Raw genomic sequence first — 6,638 nt, 5'->3', positions numbered from 1 at the left:
GTCCTCTCCCGTCCGTCCTGTCCCCTATGTCCTGTCCCCTCCGTGCTGTCCGTCCTGTCCCCTCCGTCCTCTCCCCTCCGTCCTGTCCGTCCTGTCCCCTCTGTCCTGTCCCCTCCGTCCTGTCCCCTATGTCCTGTCCCCTCCGTGCTGTCCGTCCTGTACCCTCCGTGCTGTCCGTCCTGTCCGTCCTGTCCCCTATGTCCTGTCCCCTCCGTCCTGTCCCCTATGTCCTGTCCCCTCCGTGCTGTCCGTCCTGTCCCCTCTGTCCTGTCCCCTCTGTCCTGTCCCCTCCGTCCTCTCCCCTCCGTCCTGTCCGTCCTGTCCCCTCCGTCCTCTCCCCTCCGTCCTGTCCATCCTGTCCCCTCTGTCCTGTCCCCTCTGTCCTGTCCCCTCCGTCCTCTCCCCTCCGTGCTGTCCGTCCTGTCCGTCCTGTCCCCTCTGTCCTGTCCCCTCCGTCCTGTCCGTCCTGTCCCCTCTGTCCTGTCCCCTCCGTCCTGTCCGTCCTGTCCCCTCCGTCCTCTCCCCTCCGTCCTGTCCGTCCTGTCCCCTATGTCCTGTCCCCTCCGTGCTGTCCGTCCTGTCCCCTCCGTCCTCTCCCCTCCGTCCTGTCCGTCCTGTCCCCTCTGTCCTGTCCCCTCCGTCCTGTCCCCTATGTCCTGTCCCCTCCGTGCTGTCCGTCCTGTACCCTCCGTGCTGTCCGTCCTGTCCCCTCTGTCCTCTCCCCTCCGTCCTGTCCGTCCTGTCCCCTCCGTCCTGTCCCCTCTGTCCTCTCCCCTCCGTCCTCTCCCCTCTGTCCTGTCCCCTCCGTCCTGTCCCCTCCGTCCTGTCCCCTCCGTCCTCTCCCCTCCGTCCTGTCCGTCCTGTCCCCTCTGTCCTGTCCCCTCTGTCCTGTCCCCTCCGTCCTGTCCCCTCCGTGCTGTCCGTCCTGTCCCCTCTGTCCTCTCCCCTCCGTCCTGTCCCCTCTGTCCTGTCCCCTCCGTCCTGTCCGTCCTGTCCCCTCTGTCCTGTCCCCTCCGTCCTGTCCCCTCTGTCCTGTCCCCTCCGTGCTGTCCGTCCTGTCCCCTCTGTCCTGTCCCCTCCGTCCTGTCCGTCCTGTCCCCTCCGTCCTGTCCCCTCCGTCCTGTCCCCTCCGTCCTGTCCCCTATGTCCTGTCCCCTCTGTCCTGTCCCCTCCGTCCTGTCCCCTCTGTCCTGTCCCCTCCGTCCTGTCCGTCCTGTCCCCTCCGTCCTCTCCCCTCCGTCCTGTCCGTCCTGTCCCCTCTGTCCTGTCCCCTCCATCCTCTCCCCTATGTCCTGTCCCCTCCGTGCTGTCCGTCCTGTCCCCTCCGTGCTGTCCGTCCTGTCCCCTCTGTCCTGTCCCCTCTGTCCTGTCCCCTCCGTCCTGTCCCCTCCGTCCTGTCCGTCCTGTCCCCTCCGTCCTGTCCGTCCTGTCCCCTCTGTCCTGTCCGTCCTGTCCCCTCTGTCCTGTCCCCTCCGTCCTCTCCCCTCCGTCCTGTCCGTCCTGTCCCCTCCGTCCTCTCCCCTCCGTCCTGTCCCCTCTGTCCTGTCCCCTCCGTCCTGTCCGTCCTGTCCCCTCTGTCCTCTCCCCTCCGTCCTGTCCGTCCTGTCCCCTCTGTCCTGTCCCCTCTGTCCTGTCCCCTCCGTCCTGTCCCCTCTGTCCTGTCCCCTCCGTCATGTCCCCTCCGTCCTGTCCCCTCCATGCTGTCCCCTCCGTCATGTCCCCTCCGTCCTGTCCCCTCTGTCCTGTCCCCTCCATGCTGTCCGTCCTGTCCCCTCCGTCCTGTCCGTCCTGTCCCCTCCGTCCTGTCCCCTCCGTCCTGTCCCCTCCGCACCCTTTCCTCTACCATACTATGATCACTTTGACTGACCGTTTGGGAAAACAACAACAAAAAAAACTGTTGCCTGACGAAGGGACACAAATCAATTATGCTTTATGTGTAGGTACGATTTATCTCCCCTAACAAGTGTTTCACAACAGCGAAAAGTACACACAGAAATAGACAGACAGATAGATAGAATGAATGAATGAATGAATGAATGAATGAACACACCAAAGAGAAGAACGGCTGTATACTCCGGGGTCAGCCCGATACTCCCCCGTGTCGATACTGCGCATTCAACATATCCGATCAAATCATGAACTATTTCAAACTGTCTCAAAGTTCGTCCTTCAACATGCTTCCCTTAATTTTGGTATTTTGAGAGCACGTTTGTAACCTTGGTCGGCAGTGATGCGCGAAGAGAAGAAAGAGCGCGGAAACAGACTGAAATAGCTGATGTTTTATTGGTTCTTGGAAATGGATGCTCATTAAGGTATTGGAAAGGGGGGTACCCGTTATGCCGCCGTCCCGTTATGCCGCCGACCCGCTATGCCGCTATCCCGCTTTATTCCCTTTCGCTTTTCATCACATGCGCGTGAAAAGTGATATATGACAGTAGCAGTTTTCACAAATGACGTATATTATGATGTAAACACTGAATGACACTAAACACTGAATGACACTAAAACTCGCCATTTAGAGGCGGGCTCGTGCAAATGCAAACTAAATGATAAAAAATATGTATTCAGGACAAATGTAATACTTTCAATTTTCTACATTTTTAATGAGAAACAAAACCAATAACAAGCAAAAAGAAAAAAGTGTGCTAGAAACGAATTTTAAAGGAAAGTTTCTTGTACAGATCATTTCTCCACTAGTATCTATAGCCCAAAACAAGGAAATGGCGGAAACAATCTTCCAATGTACTGCAAATGTAAAATGCCCTGGTACCGAAATGGAATAAAATCATATTACCGCAGACCCATTGTCAAACAATCTCTCTCTCTCTCTCTCTCACACACACACACATACACACACACACACAGACACATACCCAATCACACTCAAAAAGAAATAAAAGATCATAACAACCAATGTTTGTCCCAAACAAACTTTTTTGTGACAAAAGACAATCCGTAAACGGGTCGGCACAACGGGTCGGCGGCACAACGATACGCTCCCATTGGAAAAGGGTCGAAGCAGACGTGTAAATTGTGAAATGAAACCATTTAAGAACGCTTCAAAGTGGGGCGGTATACGAATCGTTCGCAATTACACGCTATTCGCAATTACCTACACCTACCCTAATCAAAGAAAATCTTTGGAAGAACCTCGTATCCAGGTAACTAAACCGGATCGTGTGACATTGTCTACAACAGCAGTACTGTACTGAACCGTCTGAACAAATTCGCGCTTTCGAAAACTATGCTGTAGCCGGCAGTCATGAGTGTTACAATATAGATCTGTTTCACGAACAATGCAACCGCCGGCCGATGATGCGGTGCGCTTGTGACAGAGCTCAGCTGTTTGAACATTCAGACAGCTGTAAGTTCGAATCCCGTCAGTGTACCGCCTTCCTGTCCCCACACCCCCTTCACACACACACACACACACACCCCTTCCCAACGGGGGGGGGGGGGGGGGGGAAAAGGCAATCTTGCTGTTAATATTTTGTCGTTCTGGTGGTGTATACCCCTCCGGACACCACCCCTCCCCTCTATCCCGGGAAGGGTATATCTGCGTGACCTTAAGGTCGGATGCCAATAGGTCATGTTTCCCAAATCTCCCGAGGGCATCGAAGTTAACGGTTTTTGTCTCCGGTGTGTGTGTGGGGAGGGGGTTGTCAGCATCGAGACATGTTTTCACATGACTGCACACTGTGGGAAAATCTGCTTGTGGTGGATCGGGCTCTCTGTCTGGAGTCACGTAGGCCATGGCTTCGATTCGCAGTTCTTTCCACAAAGTCGCAAAACAGAGAGAGATGGATCGAATCTCGATGTTTCTATTTAATCTGTCTGGCGCCCTCAGTCTACTGACGTGTGTGTCTGTGTTGCACACTCGTTTTGTCTCGATGACGATATGCGCATGAACCACAAAACTGACTGCGCGCGTGCTCACTCTCTCACCCCCCCCCCCCCCCCCCCCTTCTCCACCCCCCCCCTCACCCCACGCGCGTGAAAACGTACCACTCGCAATTCATAATGTCTCCCTCTGTCCTCCTCTTTCTTTTACACACACACACACACACACACCACACCACACCACACGCACACAACACACCCATGCACGCACACACGGCAAACACGCATGCACACACACACTCTCTCTCTCTCTCACACACAGCCACTGTTGTACACACACGCACACACACACACACACACACACACACACACACACAACACCGAGTAGCATTCGGATCAAGACAAGAACATCAGTTCTACTTGATAAAAGAAAGGGTCAAACAAACTTAACGACACCAACCACACCATCAATACATCCAGAAATGGAAAGTTCAAGGGGTCAGTGGATCGATTCGACCATTTTGCTGAAACAACAATCACACTCTACATTAATTTCTTTACGCATGTGTCGCCTACGCGTGCATGTCTGTTGATCCACTCATGCACGCCAAACCAGCATTGAGACCAGGAGGAATCCAGTGTTTCCACTGTTCCTCCAAGCAAGTGACTGTTACTTTACTTTAGGTGGCCTTTACACGCGGATACTTTTGAGGCATGACATTTTACTATGTCTGTGGTTGGTCCTGTTTTGGTCCACTCGCGATTCTGACCACGGAAGAAAGCAAATACATTAATCAGTTTACGTATTTGCTTACTTTGTTTCTGTGGTCAGAATTACGAGAGGACCAACACACACACACACACACACACACACACACACACACACACACACACACACACACACACACATCAATTGATTAATTAAAAGTTGAACGAATGAATCAAGGTGAATATACTGCTTGTCTCATTGGAGAATTGTCCACGGGTGCCGGTGTAAGTGTACTGTTGATTTAAGGACGTCTGTCAACGGATAATAATAACTGACATCTATGCACATGTATGTTTGCACGGGCAGCGTCCCATACGCAGAATATTTAGCTCATGACCACCAATTTTCAATCTTGCTTATGCTCCACGTGCAGCCGATCACACTGTCTTCATTTTCTGTCCATATCCCTGGTCATCACACACAAAAGGAAGAAAAGACACACTTTGACCTCACTTTAACTCACTCAGTACGGCCAGTCCTCTCTTCTCCTCTACACAGACCCCTCGGATGTCCAACCTTTAGCTTCCGTCGTCAGAACTGTGGTATTCTTTGTCAACATTCACCTCTTCAGTATAAGAGCCTTCCGCTTGCAATATTTTGATGATGGTAATTGGGGTGAAACGCTGTTAACGTCGTCTCTTTCGCCGTTCGTATGGAGAGAGTTAACCTTCTCTGTTCCGCACTCAGTGCCCAATGATGGACACTGAGCTCGCCCATGTAAAAATAAGGGAATGTGACAAATGGCGGCTGGTGGATGGAACAGCCATGTAATTACATACAACGACGCTCGGAATAAAATAATGATAAAGCGCATAACTAGAGACTGATTATACGCAGCGCCTTGGAAATACTATCATAATAAATGTTGATTTATATGGAACATAAAAATAAAACCCAGAAAAGACCCTTATACGCGCTTTTGAGTAACTGTCTTTCTACACCCAGGGATACTTTGGATGGGGTATATTTTGACCTGACACTCCAATGAAAACAGACCCTCATACGCGCTTTTGAGTAACTGTCTTCTACACCCAGGGGTATTTTGGAGGGGGTATATTTTGACCTGACACTCTAATGAAAAAATACCCTCATACGCGCTTTTGAGTAACTGTCTTCTACACCCAGGGATACTTTGGATGGGGTATATTTTGACCTGACACTCCAATGAAAACAGACCCTCATACGCGCTTTTGAGTAACTGTCTTCTACACCCAGGGATACTTTGGATGGGGGTATATTTTGACCTGACACTCCAATGATTTTTTTATCCCCGGCACTTACACCCTTACGGCCTCTGTCAGCACCAACCACACATAAGATCACCTCATGGTGGAGACGAGTCATTTTTATTTGGAGTTTCAAATATCATACGATGGACGCGGGAGCCGGCTAGGCTATATAAGGTGTCAGGCCAATGTCCACTGGGATATGTAAGGAACATTGTTCGAGCCCCAGCTAAGCCTGGAGGGTGATGTGTATCCAGTCTCCAAGGTCATCAAGCGCAGACGTGCCACTGCTTCCACACCCCTTCGCGTCAGTGAATCAGTATGCAAAAATACAAGTACGCACTTAAAAGATTTCGTACTCCCTGTCACCGTTCGGTGGGTTATGGAAACACGAATACCCCAAGCATACACCCACTCCCGAAAACGAAGTACGGCTGCCTAAATTAGCGCGGCGGGGGAAAAAGAGTCGTACACTTGCGTGGATAAGTGAGTGACGTGATTATTGTTGCTCAGTGGGGAAAACCAGTCAAGCTGCATAGGGGAACTCAGAGTGTGAACTGTTGCATCACCTTTCTCAAGCAGACCGGATAAGCTTAATGGTCAACAACCGGAACCAGTCCGCGAGGTTCAACCGGGATTTGAACCATGGTTTACGGCCCTGACAGCCCTGCGAGACACGCCAAACTCTTCAACTGTTAGTGGGCTTATATTATGTTGACTGAGTAAAACCCCGTGTATACGCCAATCAGTGGACGTGAGAGGTTAGCAAACTAATCAAATATAATTGAATACTATATAAATGT

This window comes from Babylonia areolata, chromosome 27 (genome assembly GCF_041734735.1).
Source record: "Babylonia areolata isolate BAREFJ2019XMU chromosome 27, ASM4173473v1, whole genome shotgun sequence".
Classification (NCBI taxonomy): domain Eukaryota; kingdom Metazoa; phylum Mollusca; class Gastropoda; order Neogastropoda; family Buccinidae; genus Babylonia; species Babylonia areolata.
Note: the sequence above shows the minus strand (reverse complement) of the source record.